Here is a 20,545-nt window from a genome sequence, read left to right as displayed (position 1 = left end):
GCAATAAATATATAGTAACAGATATAGTAAGTATGAAAAATAAAAACCATTTGTTATGCCCTCACCCAGAGATAATCACCAACCCTTTTTGTGGACTTCCCTTCTTAGATATTTTCCATAAATCCCTTTATATTCTTTAACCCTCTCTTACCTTATTCTTTTTTTCCCCTTTATTGGGGGATTGTTTTACAGTTGCCAGTAAATATAACAGTTTGTACATGCATAACATTTCTCAGTTTTCCACATAGCAGTACAACCCCCATGAGATCCTCTGTCATCCTTTTCCAGGACCTGTACTCTCCCCCCCACCCACCCCGGAGTCTTTTACTTTGGCGCAATACACCAACTCCAGTCCAGGTTCTGCTTAGTGTTTTCTCTTAGAATCTTGTTTTTCAACTTCTATCTTACCTTATTCTGTAAAGCAATCTTCTTTCTTTTTAAAATACATATTTATTTACTTTTCTGACAGAGATAGAGGGAAACTGAGAGAGAAGAAAGAGATAGAAAGGTAGAAAGAATGACACCTGTGGCACTGCTTCACTGCCCCTGAAGTTACCCCCTGCAGGTGGGGAACAGAGGGATTGAACTGGGGTCCTTGTACACTGTAATGTATGCACTCTATGCCTTTCTGTCCCCCTACCTCTACCCACGCCAAGCTTCATTCTATGTTGTCTCTATTATTTCCAATCTTTCTCTTGCGAAATGTTATTGAAGCATAGTAGACAAGAAGAAAATAAAAGCAATTTAAGTTTGGTGAACATTATGAAGTGATCTCTCCCCTCCCTTCCCCATGCCAGCGGATCAGTCTATAGAGTAGGACACTCATAGAACCCAGAAATCCTTCTGGTGGGGGGGGACTCTCAGTCAAATTCCAAGTTACTGTCACCTCACCTCAGACTAGATACAAGTGACATCTAACATCCACTCCTTTGTATGTAGTTTCTTTTGTTTGATGGTTTCTTGTGTTGACTAGCTATGCTCAGGAAAAAAACAAGCAAAGAAAAAAACCTCAGGGAAGAGCTGCCTGGTACCTAAGTGAGTGTGTTATTTTGTGTCATGTTTATTGAGTTGTTTCTCATTTCTCAGGGTCACAAACTATGCTGCTATAAGCTTTGTCCTGAATGCTTTTTTTCATATGCTTATATATTCTATAGGCAAAGGACCTTGAACGAGTACTGATAGCCACAGTGTTACAAACATTAGGAAGTATGTTGACCTGAAGAGCAGGGAAAACATATGTTTGCCAGGGACATACAAGAGTGTGTGCTTCCCAACATCATCTCTTCATCACCACGTCTTTTCTTGAACTCTGATGGTTTCTGGTCCCAGAATACTATAGCTGTTAATGAAAACATGTCTTAGTTTAAATCTTTAACTGTTTCAAAGAAATCAGTACCAGTTGCTTTAACAGTTGGGTTCATTGTTGTAGAATATGTATTTGCATGAACTAGAGGTTTATTTAGCTTATTAGTGTCCAGTCAACAATTCTTTTTAAATACTGAAAGACACATGATAGAGAATTCCTTGAATACAAACAGCCTGACCTAACTATTAATAAATATTTCACTTCTCAAATATGTATTGTTTCAGGGTGTGAAGGGAGGTATAAATACAGTGTTCTCTATGTCCATATTTTAATTACTTTCTATTCCCCAAGTTTAGAGATTTAAAAGTGTTAGTGATGATGATGACCTCCTGAATTCATAAATTGAATGTTTTCTTCCTATAAATCATTTTAATGAATGTTTTTTTCTTATTCTGAAAAGTTCCTATGATCATTTAAAAATACAGATATGTTAGAAAGGAAAGAAAATCATCTGTATGTCCTCCAGTTCTTTGCTTGCTTTGTCACACAACTGTTTCACACACAAAGAACAAGAATTTGTGCAGGACCCGTTGTTTGGTAACCTGATTTCTTCCTCTTAATACACCATTTCCCATCCAATCATTTCTTGGTCCAAATAACACCATACAATCCAATCCGCCAGTGGATCTTGTGCACCAGCAACTGTAAAGAAGGTGAGAGTTCCTTTTCCTTAAGGAATCATCTTGTAAACACTGAGGTAACTGTTGAAAGAGCTCTGACCACGGGGTGCCCCCCAGCATCAGGTGAGAATGTGTTTATCTGTGCAATTCTCCAGGCTTCAGAACCTCCCTTGCCCTCATTCCCATCTAGCACCTCTGTAGGCCAAGTGGAAAACACCAACCCTCCTTTCCCTCTCTTCCCTGTCAGTTTCCAGCCTTGAATCTTGAATGCAGAGTGTGTGTGTGTGTGTGTGTGTGTGTGTGTGTGTGTGTGTGTGTGTGTGTGTGTGTGTGTTGCCAAAAGAGCTATTTCTGGGTAGCAGTCAAATGACTGCATATGTTTCCCAGAGTGTCACAGTTGTTAATCACTGAAAGCCTCACTTCACTTCTCAGCAAACCATGCTTCTCAATTACAAGTGTTGGGGGCTGGACGGTGGTGCACCTGGCAGAGCACACATGTTACTATGTGAAAGAAAGGACTGGGGTTCAAGGCCCTATCCACACCTGCAGGGGGAAAGCTTCACAAGTGGTGGAGCAGGGCTGTAAGGTGTCTCTCTCTCTCCTATCTCTCTCCCTTTCTATCATCTGGTCCCCTCTCAAGTTCTACCTCTATTTAATAAATAATTTTTTAAAAGATGTGCTATTTCCATTCATAACACACATGAGCCCATGGTGTGTATGTAATGTTATGTTTAAAATAAATAAAAGAAAATAGTGTAGAGAACATACAGTTAGAAATTGTAAGTTAGCATTTGGAATGGACCTGACTTCTTTTTTTTTCTAATAAAATATGTATGTGGGGTGAGGAAGGGGGCAAGGAAGGCGTGAGTTCTTGGTTCTATGGTGGCATAATCATTTTCAGGAATATTACTTTCTAGCTAACTAATCAGAAATTCATGCTTACTTTAGTGTGTTGCTGTTGTTTGCCCTTTATATGCCTAAACAGGTAATTCAATGAGTGCTCTCAATTTTCTGGCTTAACTTTTTGGCCAGAGTAAGAGCAGTAACTGTTACAAAACTTGAATTCACGCAGACAAATAAATAGTTATCACTCTAAGGATCAGCTGTGATTTATTTTACCTAACCTAGTCAATGCTTGAGTTTCTTAAAGGCTATTAAACATGACAGAACTTGTTGGAAGAGTTGACTATCTTTATCCATTCATAGAGCTAAGTCCACAAATCATTAAGTCTCAACCTAATTTGAAATGAAAGGTCTTTTTTTTTTTTGGTCCACCAAATTATCTAACTTCTAGTTGAAGCACAAGTACAAAACCATCTGTTTACCAGGAGGCAGAGAAGCTGAAACTTCATTAACACCATATGCGTCAACAGAAGTGGGACTTGGGAGCCTCAACTGTTATTAGCTTCCTTCCTTCCTCCCTCCCTCCCTCCCTCCCTCCCTCCTTCTCTCCCTCCATTTTTCTTTTCCTTCCTTCCTTCCTTCCTTCCTTCCTTCCTTCCTTCCTTCTCTCCCTCCTTCCTTTCTTCCTACCTTTCTTTTTCCTTTTTTATTATATTCCAGCAATTTGGTTGGCTTGCTTTCCCTTTGCTTAAAATGCATCGAATTTCAGTTGAGGCATGCCAGCCCCCTCCCCTTATTAAGTAATCACTTACACTTTCTCATTATTGGGTCTATATTTCAAATGCAACCTCCTTTGGTTGGCAGAAATGGGAAGTTAACTAAAATGGGGGCAGTGAGATTTTATTTTCCCAGTTTCCTTCTCCCTCTCTAACTAGCAGAACTAACACGTCTTCCTAAGCATGGCAAGCCAGAGAAGCTGACTCAGGCTCTCCACTCATCCCTGCAGTTGATAACACAGCCCTTAACGAGCACATTTGTTGTCTAAGAGTTTTTATTAAATGAGTGGAAAATAACTTTTCCTCCCCCGCAATTGCCATCATTTCATTTTGAAACCAATTTCAAAACCTAAGAGGGAGGAAAATAATATAAATTCAAAATGACAAAATGAAGACTAAATCAAAAAAAGTCCTATCAGGGAAAGGATGCCCAAAATGAGAGGTTAGCTGTGGTCCACCTAGGAATGTAGCAGGCTTTGCCAACTGGAGTGAAAGTTCATATCCAGAGCTCTTCAGCAGGCAGGGAAGAGCACAAAGTGAGAGAGGCCAGATGGTGGTGCACCTGGTAAAGCACACACACTACAGTGCTCAAGTACCTGGGTTCAAGCCCCTGGTCCCATCCACGGAGGGAAAGCTTCACATGTGGTGATGTAGAGCTTCAGGTGTCTCTCTGTTCCTCTCCCTCTTTATCTCCCCCCTCAGTTTCTCTCTGTCTCTATCCAATAAGAAGGAAAGAGAGAAAAGGAGAAGAGAAAGAGAGAAAGAAAGGAAGAAAGAAAGAATAAACTCTAAAAAATTGAAAAAGAAAAGGAAATGGGAAAGTTCTGAATGTGGAGTATTTTCTTTTTTTAAGGTTTTATTTATTTATGAGAAAGATAGGAAAGAGAAAGAACCAGACATCACTCTGGCACATGTGCTGCGGGGGATCAAACTTGGGACCTCACGCTTGAGAATCCAACACTTCTACTACTGCGCCACCTCCCGGACCACTGAATGTGGAGTTTTTGTGGCTGTGTCTTACTGATATGGATGGAGGCTTGTCTAAATAATAATCTGCTGCTTTTGTGACATGTCATGTGCAAGAATATTTTTATCAGTTGCCTCATTTGATCCCTAGAACAAACCAGAGAATGAGTCCAAGTGTAAATTACACCCCCAGAATTATAGGTGTATAGTCCACAACCCAGGAATATAAAATTACTCATCCGTGGTCCTTTGGGACAAAGCTTCCCAGACAGAATGGGTGTGGCCTGTGGTCTGTTTAGACAAACTGATAGAAAATGATGCACATATGGGTGGGGGAGACAGCACAGTGATTATACAAAAAGACTTTCATGCTTGAGGCTCCAAAATCCCAGGTTTGATTCTCCATCCATCCTAAACCAGAGCTGAGTGGTGCTCTGGTCTTTTTCTGTATCTATCTTTCTGTATCTCCTTTTCTCTCTCATTAAACTAAAACAAATAAAATATATATTTAAAATGAAAATGATGCATATAGAAGTTCTTAGAACACTGCTGTAACTCAGCTGTGTCATTAGAACAAAGTGAAATCAGGAATTATTGGAGGGGTCAGGCAGTAGTACAACTGGTAAAGTGCTTAAGTTACCATCCCGAGGACCTGGGTTCGAGCCCCCCAGGCCCTACTGGTAGGAGAGATGCTTCACGAATGGTGAAACAATGCAGTGGGCATCTCTCTCCCCCAACCCCCATCCAATTTTTCTGTCTCTCTATATATGTAATTAAAAGGGGGTTACTGGAGCATACATTCTACATAAAATATTAAAACCAAGTGGCTCATTTCAGCCTGCTCCATCCAAATTGTCTAAAGATGCTTGGACTCGCACCCTGGCCACAGGAACTAAATTCCTCGTTGGTTTCCAGACACATCATTTGATTGAAGTTTAGCTGGTTTTGCTTTTGCCCAGTGGCAGAAAAAGCCAGTGGTAGAGCAGCAGGAGAAGGTATGAAAATAAAGAAGCCTCGATATAACTGAAAGCTCAAAAAATAAAACGTTGATAGCATTTCATCACTGCCAGGTAGTAGCATCACCCTGAGGGTGAGTTATTGATCTACCAGCGGACTATAAAACAGATCTCCTAACTTATTTCCCTGCCTCCGCCCTCCCTCCTCTTTTTCGCCCTCCCTCCCTCCTCTTTTCCTCCTTCCTAGACTTTGTTAGCGGGTTATTCCAACTGTAGTTACCTCATGCATACCTTCTGTAGCCAGCCAAGAAAATGCAAATGTTTCACCCGAGGATTTAAGGCCTCTGCAAAATAATAATGCATATGCCATTTATGAAATGATTGCTACAGTCCAGGTATTTCAAAATGATCTTGGGGGAAGTATGGTTAAGTCCATTTTAGAAATGAGATCACTAGGGCAGAGGAAGGTAAAGTGATTAATCTGCCCTAGGTTGGCTACCTTCCAAGGTTCACCAATGTGCAAACCCAGGTCTAAAGTTCCCCCAAGTCTAGTTTATTTTTCTTTCTGGATTTGGTTCTGATTACTGAGACCTACGTAGTTAGTCTTGCCATGGGCCCACATAAGTAGTCTGGCAAGCATTCCTGGCATCATCACTAGCCTGTGCTGTTCTAAGAGATTGTTTTTCCGCCTGGAATGTTCTCCCCGGTCCTACTGCCTATAGAAGCTTTGTCAGTTACTCGAGACGAATCTCAACCATTACCATCTTGAAGCGTTTGCCTTTTAAATATCTATCTTTTATCTGTGGGGTATTTGTTTATTGGATGGAGACAGAGAAAACCAAGAGGCGAGGCAGAGATGAAAAGAGAAAGACACCCGCAGCATTACTTCACCACTCATTGAGTTCTACCCCCTGCAGGTGGGGACTGGAGCCCTGAACTCAAGATACTTGTGCATTGTTAGGCCTGCTCTGCTGGCTACATCATAGATCTGCCCTGTCTGCTGAATCTTAGCTGGGAAGAACTCCCACAAAGGAAGAAAACCTCACTCCTTGAATACTTGCAGGTCTTGGCCTCATTCCTGGGCACAACCTTCCTCTCTTTTATTGTGACAGTTTTTCTTTTTTCATTGTTGTTGTTGTCTGTTTGTTTGTTTTTCTGTCCTTACTCCAACTTTACAAGCTTTCAGATAGGAATTGGGATTTTTATTTCATGACCAATATTCTTACGGCCCCTTGAGAGGAGTAAGGGTATCAATAAAGATCCGTAATGTTGACTAATCAATGCCACCTTGAATGTGTCAAAACCAAAAGTAAATCTCTCTTTTTCTCTCTGAAATCTCTTCTGTTTCCAAACTCAGTGCAGGGTGTCATCAGACACTGAGGTACCAGCAAATCCTGTATCTCAGTCTTGTTTCTTTATATCCCCTCATGTCCAAACAGAAGTTCTGCACATCTACCTTTTAAACATCTCCCCATTCCTCCAAGTTGTTTCGCCAGTCAACGACTGCCACCTCTCCAGATTCAAAGGAGGTCTCGAAACTTTACATCAGGCTCAACCTGACGCTGTTAACTGGCTATGGAAGAAGGGCAAACGCTAGAAGAAGAATACCAGCATGTCACCCATGCACCCTGGATAGGAAGATAATATCCAACAGATGCAGGCAAAATAGACAATTCATCCAGTGTACTCCCAACCCCACCCCACCCCACCCCCGGGCTTTCCTTTTACCTTTTAAATAAGTTGATCTCCAAACTAATAAAACAAATCCCTTCTTTCTCCCTCCCTCCTCCCCTCCCTCTTCTCATTGCATTTATCTGACTTCCTCCACCACCTTTGAATTGACCTCTAGGCTGCCAAGTGTGAGTCACTGAGGATGGAGGTGGGGGGGGGGGGGGCGGGGAGAGATACCACTTACATTGGCACCTGGGTTTTGGTTGGACCTGTAAAGCTGGTAGTTATCAAAAATACAGAGGAGATGCAATTCTGGTCCTCAATAAGTCCTCTTAAAGCTGAAATTCTCAACTCAGAAATACCTTTTGAATTTAACAGGCCCTAAACCAAACCAAACCAAAATTTAAAAATCTCAAAGTCAGGCCCTAGCCTAGGCCAATATAACTAGGATATGTAGGACAGGACTTCCATTTGTATTGGTTTTAAAAAATCCCTAGATGAGGGGCCAAGGGTAGCGTAGCGGGTTAAGTGCACATGCCACAAAGCACAAGGACCAGTGTAGGGATCCCCATTTGAGCCTCGGCTCCCTACCTGCAGCGGGGGGCCGCCTTGAAAGCAGTGAAGCAGGTCTGCAGGTGTCTGTCTTTTTCTCCCCCTCTCTGTCTTCCCCTCGTCTCTCCATTTCTCTCTGTCTTACCCAACAACAACAATAAACAAGGGCAACAAAAAGAGGGGGGAAATGGCCTCCAGGAACAGTGGATTCGTAGTGCAGGCACCAAGCCCCAGTAATAACCTTGGAGGCAAAAAAAAAAAAAAAAAAAAAAATCCCTAGATGATACTTATTTGGGGATTGAAGTACTTCCCCATCCTCCCACCCCCCACCAAAAGGAAGTGAATTGCTTCTCAACAGTGTTCAGAACAGCCAGGTTTGGGGCTTAAATGTAGTTCACCAGCAACAGCAAAGAGACTCCACCACTAATTTCCTCACAGAGAGAAGTTTTCCACCTTGACCCTTGGCTGACAACTGAGTAGAGTTGGACTTTGAGTTTCTGAACCCATTTGTTTCATTCTCAAAAGTTCCTCCCTGCTTCAGAAATGGCAACTAATGGTTGTTCCATCAGGACAGAACAGAGCAGAGAGTTCAGGTCATTATTGATTTAACAAACTAATAAAGCACTGAGGTGTCCTGTTACAAGACTAAATGATAAGACAAAGACTCCAACCAACTGGTGTTCAGAGACAAGTCAGGAGACATGGGCTTTGTAAGCAAATAGGATTAATCAAATGTGCTTTATAGGGTGTAGGAGTAAAATGGCCAATGATACTGAGGTTAAGGACCATCTTAGGCTCTCCACAGTAGGTGAAAACTTGAGCTGAATTTTGAAAGAATAATTGGAAGACAAGGTAGACAAGGGGGAATGGAATTACCTATCCAGGAACTGGGCTTCTGTTATTTGTCCTTCCCTCCCCGTCTTCCAAAGTCTCTATCTCCCAAGCAACTGCTCACTCCAGGTGGTCTGTTGCCACAAGCTTTAGAGAGACAAGACAGACAAGGTGAGACCAAGATAACCAGGAAAAGAGGAAAAGAGAAGTGTGAGAGGGGGCTGGGTGGTGGTACACCCAATTAAACATAATACTAAGTGAAAGGACCCAGGGGGGACACTACACAAGTGGTGAGGCAGGTCTGCAGGTGTCTATCGTTCTCTCTCCCTCTCTATCTCCAACTCCCCTCTCAATTTCTCTCTGTCCTATTCAATAAAATGGGGGGAAGAAATGGTCATCAGGGACAGTGGATTTGTAGTGCCAGCACTGGGCACCAGCAATAAATCTAGAGGCAAAAAAAAAAAAACTAAAAAAATGTCAGCAGCAACAGGTCCTGATGAATTTAGGACATAGCATATTAATTTGAATGGGGGGGGGGTGCAGACCTGAGTGTGTGAGAGAACTGATTTGAGAAACAGGTAAGGAAAGAGAGCGTAGATTTCTTAAGTGTGTTGAAGACTAAACCTTTTCTGTGGGCTGTGACCTGATTAGCGGGCAGCCACTGAATGACAGTTGCATAACCAGAGCAACACTTAAAAAAAAAAAAAAAATCTCCTAGCTCCCAAATGACCTCCACTCTCTTGGGGAATCAGGTGTGTTTTTATCTAGATATGCAATTTCTAGGTTGGGGAAATGGAATTACCTATCCAGGAACTGGGCTTCTGTAGTTTGTCCTTCCTTCCCTCCCCCCGACCCCCACCATCTTCCAAGGTCTCTGTCTCCTGAGCACCTGCTCACTCAGGTGGTCTGTAGCCACAAGCTTTAGAGAGATAGTGAAGGATCACACTCCCTGCTGTGCCCCCCCACCACCTGCCCCATACTCACTGAGTACACTGGGGTGTGGGGTGGAGTGAGTGGGGGACCTGGTTATTGATCACTAGGTTGTGAAGTGGAGCCACTCCTACTCACCTCTCCAGCCTGGGATCCAGCATTCAAGAGATTCGGTCTCTTGCACTCTGGAGGCTGGTGGAGAAGTTCACATGTGTTAGTGTTTGATCCTCAAGGAAAAGTGAGGGTAGCAGAAAAAATCTCCTTCATCCACTGGTCACTCATCTGCTGAAGCTGAACAGACAGCTCCCCAGAGGAAGTAAAAACTGCCCCACCACAGGCAACGCCTATTCATTCAAGAGGCACAGCACAGAACCTTTTCCCATGGGAAGGCTTATTGTTTAATTCAAACACTTCCCTGTCATTCTTGGGTCCGGATGAGGCTGTAAACTTCAGAGGTCCTAGAGCAAAGAGGTCAGGCAGGTTTGCTCTTGAAAGATTATATATATCCTTCCTCTTGTTTGGAGACACCTGGTGGTAAGGCCTCCACCTACTTGTGCCATCTGGAAGGCTGTCAACCTGTCGTTTCATCCACAATCCCATGACGTGACATAGTGAATTTGGCAAACTGCTTCACCTCCAAATAGTGTTACTGCTCTCCCCTCCAGTAACTGTCTCTTCCTTTCCCAGAAATGCTTCAGGGACACCAAGGCTTACAGGAGAAATAGCACCCGTTGTCAACAGCTAACTCAACTCCAAATTATTTCTTTAATTTCCTTTTCCAGTGGTGGAAAAAGCTTTGCTATAAGAAATAGTCTTAGAACATGTATCAATTTCAGATCACGTGCTTCGTAAAATGATAGCTTATCAAAATATTAAGTATGTGTGGCTCTTGAAGTTTCCTTTTTTAAAGATTTTTTAAAATCTTTATTTCCTTTTGTTGCCCTTGTTGTTTTATTGTTATAGTTATTATTGTTGTTGTTGTTGATGTTATAGTTGTTGGACAGGACAGCAAGAAATGGAGAGAGGAGGGGAAGACAGAGAGGGGGAGAGAAAGATAGACACCAACAGACCTGCTTCACTGCCTGTGAAGCGACTCCCCTGCAGGCGGCTCGAACCAGGATCCTTACACTGGAGTCCTTGCACTTTGCACCATAACCCACTACACTACCGCCCGACTCCCCAGCTCTTGAAGTTTCTGAACAATAATGCAAACAGGATTCTGGTAGGTCTTCTGAGACCATGAAACTAAAAATATTTCAACAATAGCTCTCTTGTATTTCCAACTATAAGAAGAGTCATACATTAATATGGTGGGAGTGTCTATTGCCGTATAGTTCTGTGGTGTAGTTAAACCTATTTTTCTCTGGGAAAAAAAAAAAACAGATTTGAGGGGGCCAGATGGAAACACACTGGGCTAAGCGCACATAGGAAGAAATGAAAGGATCCCAGTTCGAGGCCCCAGTTTCCCACCTGTGGGGGGGGGGGTCGCTTCATAAGAGGTGAAACCAGTCTGCAGTGTCTACCTTTCTCTCCTCCTCTGTCTTCCCCTCCCCTTTCAATTTCTCTCTGTCCTATTCAATAAAGAATGAAAAAAAATGGCTACCAGAAGAAATAGATTCATAGTATAGGCACGGAGTTCCAGCAATAACCCTGGAGGCAAATAAATAAATAGATAAATAATAAAGCATTTGATTTTGAAATTCTCATCTTTACCTCTTAGAACATGACAGCTGTGTTCCTAGAACTACACAATTAATCTACTTTTTACTCAGACAAAATGAAAGCTGTTCATAATAGCAAGAAAAGGAGGCGTACAGGAGACTGTCAAATAGGATTATTCAGAGAAAAGAAAGTCTAAGTGTATTTAAATCGCAACCTGTCATTACCTTCTACAAGTTGTACTGGAAGATCTGAAAAAAAGAAGAGCATTTTATTTTTTTTTAAATATGTACATCTCAGGAGGAGAAATGACATGTGGTTTTAAAAATGTATTATTTTAACTGCTATAATTCCTTGGTAGCTTAGATGGCTCAATATGAAAAGTGTTATATAACAAAGTCAGAGGGTGTGTGTGTGTGTGTGTGTGTGTGTGTGTGTGTTGACTGTTTCATTTATTTTCAGATACTAAAGGTCAACATCATTTGATCACTGAGGGTGTCTAATGTTTTCCATTAGATGACTAATAACTTTTTATCTGTCTAGTGCTCTTTTCTAAGCATATCCTCAACCATTAGTTATTATGTCTCCAAATAACTGGATCAATTAAGAAATTTTTCTCCCTATTTTCTGTTTTGAGCAATATATGTCCTCAATGTCCCAAAACTACCCATTCATGCCTTCTGCTTTCATCTTATGCTGACTCACCCACACCCCAACCATCACCCTCACTCTGCCCCCTGCCCCCACACACTTAAAAACACCATGATGCTCTAAGACCAGTCATGTAGTGTAGTACATAGAAAGCTGCATCCTATTAATAAGGTTTTGCTGCATCACTTCCCTTTGCTTCTTGACAGAGAAAGGCTCAACACAAATAACATGAGCATCTTTAAAGTAGCAGGCACTCTGGAATGTGTGTGAGAATAATCGGGGTACCCCCACCGAGGTTGCACTTTGTAAGTGTGCCCCTTCTTCCGGATTCCCTGTAGTAATAAACATTCACTGGAAGTTCAGCACAAGCTACTTTTCATTAGGTTATTACATATATTAGTTCATATGACCCTCACAACTAGCCTCTGAAGAGGTTGCTGATATATTGGCTTGTCAAGAAAGCCATGACACATCTTTTTTTTTTTACTTTCCTCCAGGGAGCCTGAACTAGGAATCTATTGCTTCTGAAGGCCTTTTTTTTCTCTTTGAATTTTATTAGATAGGACAGAGAGATATTGAGAGAGGAGGGGAAGATAGAGAGGGGGGAGAGAAAGACAGACACCTGCAGACCTGCTTAAACACTTGTGAAGGGACCCCCTTGGCAAGTAGGGAACCGGGGGCTCGAACCTGGATCCTTGCACTTCTTCCTATGTGTGCTAAACCTGGTGCGTCAACACCCAGACATCATGACACATCTTTGCATAGAGAAACAGAAAAATCATATTATACGACTTTCCCAATGACCTAATATTTCTGATTTACACTGGCAGAAACTATATAACTAAGCAATGTGCCAAGGGTCAGGCAGCTTGGCAACAACTGGGCTCCTAATTAGTGCCTCCCCAGTCCTTCACAGCTTCTTCATACAGAGAGATAGCAGTGATGGGAGACTGGGGAATGCACATGGAAAGGCTTGAAAAAAATATAAGCATACAAGAATAAAAATATATTTTATACTTAACATATCATTTTAAACAATTTATAAAATTTAGTCATATATATATGTAATTTGACAGGCTTTTTACCCAGAACTTTACAGGCAGGGGCTCAGGTATGCTCTGCTATGTTCACTTAGCATTGGCACTGCCATCTTGGGTAAATCACTTTAATGGCTGGCCCGAACTCTCAGTGTCTATGGGTTCCATGGAAATGATGACCCTACCTAGCCTTTCGTATGAGAATACTGAAGCGTAGTTGGACTCCTATCCCAGGACCAAAAATGAAGGTGAGTGGAGAGACAAGATCAAATCCCTCTGAATCCTTAAAAATCAAAGATCCTGGGTGTGCCTACCCTTGGTAACCCCCCATATCACATGATTTTGTTTTGCCTCTTTAATCTGTCCTGAATTAGCTACTGGGCCTCAGTTTTCCCAGCTCTACTAGTCCTGAAGTTTCCTCTTTATTGCCTGCAGCAGCCGACAATATTCTGACACTGTATAGGACTGTGTCCTATGTAGTATCCACATAAAAGGGGATATAGGGCCATACTTAGAGGAAAGCATGGTTTGCCTCTCACTGTTTCCCACCATCCTCCAGCACAATAAAGAGGAAGGGGCAGAAGGTTCTTAGTTGGAGAGCATGCCCCATGACCTCACTAATCTGTATTCCTCTGAAACTAAGAGAAAGAGCACTTCCCTGGCTGGTCCAATAAATGAAGCCATTTCACAAATGGCCATAGAATTACAAAGACCAGACGCCCAAGGCCGTTTCAGAGAAGACTAAAAGCCACCCTCTATTTTGAGTTCAGTGGGTGTAGCCTTGGCCCTAAGCAAAACCAGAGCAGCACAGATCTTACTCAGTCAAGTAGTCTCATTAAAGTTGACATCTATGCTTACACATCCAAATGGACTTGATGGCCACTTTAGGTCACAGACTACTATTGATTTAACCCTATAAAGGAAGTTGATTCAAACAGAACTTGGTGCCTAGGCAGATCATATTAAATAAAGATTATTCCTAGGATTTTTTTTTCTATCCTTTGGTTCCTTCTAGCTTTATATTTCCATGATTTAATGACTGTGACCTTGTGGTTTGCTCTTACTGCCTTTCTGCCCAGTCCTCTTCCTTTCCTATGCAAGGCTCAACTTGCATAATATATTTTCCAGTCTCTGTAAGAGGGCACAGTCCAAGGTCAACAGTAAGGTTAATCATGCACCACCAGTAGAACCCTGTAGGCTCTCAAGTGCACAACTGCACCTTGTATCGTTGCTTCTTGGTGCAATTCTGTCACTTGTTGGGACGGGAAGAATTCAGAGACCAGTTTAGAAGTTGAGGTCCAGTAAACCCGAGAAGATAGCATATAGATCTGGGGTTCCATTTATTTTATTATCACAAGGGTTATTGCTGGGGCTCAGTATCTGCATGACAAACTCAAATCTCCTGGAGTTCTTCATTTATTTACATTTTTAGTAGAAAAGAGAAAAATTGAAAGAGAAGTAGGATGTGTGTGTGTGTGTGTGTGTGTGTGTATGAGAAAGAGAGAGAGAGGGACCAACTCTCAGCACTACATCACCACTCATGAAGTTTCCCTCTGTAGGTGGGGACTAGGAGCTTGAACCCTGGTTTTTGCACATGGTAACTTATGCACTCAACCAGGTATGCCACCACCTGTCCCTCTGGGATTTTAATTTTTAACCTGTAAAATTCCCAAAGTACTCTGCTATACTACAGCTAGCTGCCAAAAGCAATATTTTATCTTACTGCAGTTACCAAAATTTCAAGTCTGACCTTAAAGATCTCAGATACATTTTTCAACACCTTATGGCAAGGGATACATCAGATGATATGACACAATTTTATCTTCTATTTTCCCTGCTGTTTGGGCGAAGTGTCCCAAATCACTCCTTTACAAAGGCTTTCTCTTTGCTTGGCAAGGCTTCCTCTCTTCTGTGGCAGTCCTCAGAGAACATCTGCAGGCAACCTGGATGTTCTTGGTGCTGACAGCTCGGCTTATCCCAGAACTGTCACCATCTGGCCATCAGCTGCACACACTTGTCTGAGAGCCCACATGTGGGAACACCAATCTTCTTCATGTAGGCTGCAAGCTGAGCATTTCTTCAGGATCCCAGCTTAGTGACTCAACTTCTAACTCCAGTGTCTTCTCAGTGCTCTCATTTCCCCAGCCTTAAAATAACAGTTAACCCCCATCAAAAGAAACAATAATGTTTCCTTTCCACTAGAGGAAATATTTCTATCTACCATTAGACTGAAGATGAAATATATAGAGCCCATATGATTTGCGGTCACATGGTGGAAATATAAATAAATGCTGCTAAGAACTGAAGCAAATACACTCAGAAAACAGTTCACTTCAACTAGCTCTTTCCAAAGAAAGAGCTGGCAGTATTGTTTCAATCAGATACTTCATTTTCCTCACTTTTATTTCTGAAGATCGTGCCTGCTGAAAAACATAATTCCTTTTGCAGCTTTATAAAGTTCCTTGTAAAATGGTATGTGGTGGGTCCAGAGCAATAGCCCTTGCCATGCACACAGCCCAGGTTTAATCTGCAATACGACATGGGTAGTGCGATGGCACCAGTTATAGCTGTGCTTTTGCTCCCTCTTTCTCAGCTTGTCTCTCTCTCTCTCCTCTGTCTCTAAAGCTGAACAAAATCCAAGCAACCTGGAGCAGTGAAATCATGCATATGTGAAGTCAGACTCTACCTAACCAGAAAAGAGAGAGAGAGAGATGTGAGGTATAAATAAAGAAATAAATAGTACGTGGAAATGAAAATGATAGTTCTATCCCCTCTTTCTGAACCCAGCAATTCACTTTTCCTAAGTAACAAGCATTCAACTTAACAAACTGGTTCATTTCAAACACATTCCTCAGTGCTTATCAAGACACAGGACTAGAACTTGCAGGATGGTAGAAAAGGAGATACAGTATTCTCACTTCAGCTGGAAAACATGAAATCAAAAAGATCCAAAAGGCCTTCAGAAAATAGTGTAAGATTTTTTTTCAGCCGGACTGGTATCAATTAACATAATCACCATTGTAAAGTGAAACCAGTGTCTAGTGAAAGCAAGATTTATTGGAGATTCTTCAGAGAAAAAGTGAGGGTCTAGGTCCATGCGATAATCCACAAATATCTTCCTTCCTTCCTTCCTTCCTTCCTTCCTTCCTTCCTTCCTTCCTTCCTTCCTTCCTTCCTTCCTTTCTTCCTCTCTCTCTCTTTTTTAAATGCCACCTGGGTTATCACTGGGGCTGGGTGTCAGCACTACGAATCTACAGCTCCTGACAGCTATTTCTTTCCTTTTCATAAGATAGAGAAAAATTGAGAGGGGAGGGGAAAATAAGGAGAAAGACAGATACTTGCAGACCTGCTTCCCCCTGCAGGTAGGGATGGGGGCTTGAACCTGGATCTTTGTGCATGGTAACATGTGCACTTAACTGAGTGTGCCATGGCCTGACCCCAGTCTATATATTATTTCACAGCAGATTAATCAACAGACTTCTCTGAGTGACTGAAGTTTGGTCACAGTTTCTATAAGTAACACATATAAAAGAAACACACAGTTCATCTTATAATGAAGACAAAGTAGATAGTTGATTAATGTGTTTTAATATATATATTATTTTTTTAATTTTCTCTCTGGCTTTTCCACTCCTTCTGTGTACTCACAACCCTTGGTTTTCCTAAATGAGTCCATCTGTCCCCTTTCCTGATGGCACTAGTTATGGAAAATGACTTTTAATGTATTTAATAAAACAGTTCATGTGTTAGAAAGACAATGAAGGGACTGCAATTGAGAAAGACTTGAAGGTCAAAGGAGTACTAAGGAGGACCTTGGGATTTGCCTACTTCACACCCTCCCATCCAAAATGACTTGCAGAGAAAAGTTAAATGTGAGGTTGAAGGCTTCTTGGAAAAATTACAACCGAATAAAGCAACACCCTCGACACTCGGTTTATGGTCTTATATCTTTGGGTATAAAAACACATTTAATTACAAGCATATTTGAAATCAACTTAGTTTCATAAATTTAAACTTCCGATTTCAAGCCGGAGTGGCCCCTATTTGACATGAATTCTATCTAAAGGGCTTTTTAATGGGACCAATTATTCTCCTATAATTGGCTCTGTTTGTATTTTAAAATGCATGATGGAAATAATAAAATGTGCCCACAGTGGACCTGCATAGATTAACTCAAATATCTCATTACTTTGGCTTTGGCCAACAGTACATCCACCCAGTGTGAAAATTCTGAATATTCAGCAATGAATGATTAGACTCAGTACTTAAGAGTATGTTGGCATTCCTGCCCCCCACAGTAGCTTAGGTCACCTGCATATTGGATGTCAGGCGCAGGCAAAAACTAGATTGGTCATGGGCCTCTTGAAATATACCTAAAATAGACCTACTAGCTTTTTCCAAAATGGAGACCCCAAATCTCCATCCATAATATTCTTGCCTTTAGGTTTATGATAGTCAACAATTTGTTCTGCTTTCTATCTTAACTCTTTTTAAGCTACCAGGTTCCAGATGCTACCATGCCAACCAGACTTCCCAGGGGAGATGACCCCACCAATGTGCCCTGGAGCCCCACCTCCCCAGATCCCTGTCCCACTAGGGAAAGAGAGAGGCAGACTGGGAGTATGGATCTACCTGCCAATGCCCATGTTCAGCAGGGAAGCAATTACAGAAGCCAGACCTTCCACCTTCTGCACCCCATAATGATCCGGGTCCATACTCCCAGAGGAATAAAGAATAGGAAAGCTACCAGAGGAGGGAATAGAATATGGAGTTCCAATGGCAGTAATTGTGTGGGATTGTACCCCTCTTATCCTATGGTCTTGTCAGTGTTTCCATTTTATAAATAAAAACTTAAAAAAAAAAAGTTTGTTGGCAAAATCCTGAGAAAGGATTTATTAGTCATCACAGGCAGTTTAGTTAAAAAAAAAAAAATCCAAATATAGGACCCTCAGTGAATTTAAGAAAGGCAAAAGTGGTCCTTAATATAAGCTGATTGGGATTCCAGAACATCTACTAACAATTATATTTTACAGAAGCAGAGACAGAGGCCAAATGAGGTAGCAACTTGCCCAAATCCCTTTCCAACTCTGAATTTTTATTTGTCTAGAGAGTATACATATATATATATATATATATAATTCCTATGGTTCAACTAAAATCCACTTCCTCTGTAGGTAAATTACATTCCAAGTATTTTAACAGAGTGACTAGTTAATTAAAACAATCCCTTGGTTTGAGCTATAATGGGGTAATGGTCAGGGCTGCGTCCCCTAAGTGGGTAACCTCTACTGGTCAAACATTTTATTAGAACCTTTGCAACATGGGCATTAAGTCCCTATCATAGAAACATGTGGCTTTAAATAATGAGGGGGGAAAATTGGCATAAAGCGTTCTGCAGTCAGCCCAACCCAGAACTAAATGGTTTGTGAAATATAATGAAGGTGAAAGTAGCAGGTCGTTTTTTTCCTCCCTGAATTTTTGTCCTCCCTCAAGGGCAAAGCTTTTTTCTTAATTTGCAGTACTTCAATTCTCAAGGCAATTTTTTTTTTGTCCTTGTGCCCCCACCTCCTTTTTGTTTTCTTAGAAAAACAGAAAAGCACACTAATTGAATACTAAGAAATAAGGATAGTTTCTATTTAAATGATCTTATGCTTCATATTATTAAAAGTCGGTTTGGAATTGCCTGATGAATAAATATATTTTTCTATGAGGCATTTCAACATTTCACAGAACATTAATGGTTAAAGTTAAAGAAAAAGAAGCCCCTACAATGTTGCTGCGACCTATCTAGGCTGCTTGGATTACACACAAGTCTTCAATTCTCTCTGACCTTGGGTGGGAAAGGTTTGACTCCTGCCCAGCTGACTGGCTGGCTACCACTTTGGAGTGAAAGCAAACCTCAGATCTAATTTTGTCAGACATACATTTATCTAGCAAACACTAACAAGCAGTTTCAAAGTCAGTTCTTACAACCTGATTCAGAAGCTCCAAGACATACCAGCAATCAGTCCTTTAGATAATTCTGCATCAAAGTGAACTTGGAATAGATGAAAACAATCCACAGGCAGAATCTCATACTAGTCACTCCTGGACAGCCAGCAAACCACAGAACCAAGGAGTGAACATAGGGTCATAGGACTTAGGAGTCCACCCCTTCCTTCTGGAACAAACTTCAGGCTGAAATTCACCATATTCATGCAAAGGCAGGAAGTGTTTTTTTAAAAATATTTTAGCAATTCCTGAATACCTTAATGTCACCAGTGATGGCCCATTTCTAACACTCATCGTGCCTATAAATAAACCATGAATTTCCCTGGGTGAAAACCTCTTTTGACATTCAGCATGCTAATTAGCCCCATCTCAGGTGTTGAGATGCAGATTGCTGGAGCACTTAGACTAGGAAGTATCTTGAAAAGGTGGCACTTTCTGATAAACTGCTTGCTGCCCATCTCTGCAATTTCCAGTAAAGTAACTGACTTGCCCTGGGGTCAAAGTTAAAATTATCTAGACACCAGAGACCCACCCTACTAGGGAAAGAGAGAGGCAGACTGGGAGTATGGATGGACTAGTCAACGCCCATGTTCAGCGGGGAAGCAATTACAGAAGCCAGACCTTCCACCTTCTACAACCCACAATGACCCTGGGTCCATGCTCCCAGAGGGATAGAGAGTGGGAAAGCTATCAGGGGAGGGGGTGGGATATGGAGATTGGGTGGTGGGAATTGTGTGGAGTTGTACCCCTCCTACCCTATGGTTTTGTTAATTAATCCTTTCTTAAATAAAAGAAAAAAAAATCTAGACATGCCCAAGATGGTGTACTGCTTGAACTGAAGCTTTTTAAAATAGATTACACATTTTATAACCAAGACTAGATGATTATTAGCCATTTCAGGGAGCACTTCAAGCAACAACCAGTGAAATAACCAAAGGAGAGATTCTGTTTCAAATTCTGTTTGACTGCATTTCTGAAGCTAAAGGGTGTGTTTGTTTGTTTTCTTTTTCTTTTTTTATATTTATTTATTTTCCCTTTTGTTGCCCTTGTTTTTTATTGTTGTAGTTATTATTGTTGTTCTTAGATAAGACAGAAATGGAGAGAGGAGGGGAAGACAGAGGGGGAGAGAAAGACACCTGCAGACCTGCTTCACCATGAAGCGACTCCCCTGCAGGTGGGAAGCCAGGGGCTCGAACCAGGATCCTTAGCAGGTCCTTGCCCTTCGCACCACGTGCACTTAACCCGCTGCACTACCACCCGACTCCCAAAGGGTGTGTTTGTAACTGGGAAAATTTATTCTCAGTTTGCCCATATGTTGTTCATTTTACCATCAAACTTCACCTCTGTGTATCCGAAAGTACTACTCATGGAAAACATCTTGAATGCTTCACTTACTGCTTTGTTAAACTGGGAATTAATTACATGTTGTCTTACCTCTTAGTGATTTCAAGGCCTCACAACTAAAGGTGGATTAAATGGAATGTTCTTTAAAAGAAAAGTGTGTTACTGTATCTTTTCTTTTTCTTTTTCCCCAGCTTTAATGCTTTAATGATAGTTGCTAAGCAGTAGTGCTGTGGTAACTATTTTTAAATATAAAAGCACTTTCGTTATATAGGCCTCATGAATTCATATGTACACAGAGGCACTTATCAAAATAATGAACAGGGTTTCACATGAAAAAAAAAAAACATTACAG

At 41.4% G+C, this 20,545-nt stretch overlaps 1 long non-coding RNA gene across 1 annotated transcript; it reads right to left on the bottom strand.

Annotated features, from left to right (window-relative positions):
* Nucleotides 1-320: 320 nt before the first annotated feature.
* Nucleotides 321-10,422, bottom strand: LOC132540382 (uncharacterized). The gene is made up of 3 exons (XR_009551563.1): nucleotides 9,650-10,422; nucleotides 5,819-5,871; nucleotides 321-1,339 (listed from the first exon to the last, which is right to left on the bottom strand). It is a non-coding gene; the product is annotated as an uncharacterized LOC132540382 (long non-coding RNA).
* Nucleotides 10,423-20,545: the final 10,123 nt, after the last annotated feature.

This window comes from Erinaceus europaeus, chromosome 9 (genome assembly GCF_950295315.1).
Source record: "Erinaceus europaeus chromosome 9, mEriEur2.1, whole genome shotgun sequence".
NCBI classification, from domain to species: domain Eukaryota; kingdom Metazoa; phylum Chordata; class Mammalia; order Eulipotyphla; family Erinaceidae; genus Erinaceus; species Erinaceus europaeus.
This window is presented reverse-complemented; position numbering and strand designations above follow the sequence as displayed.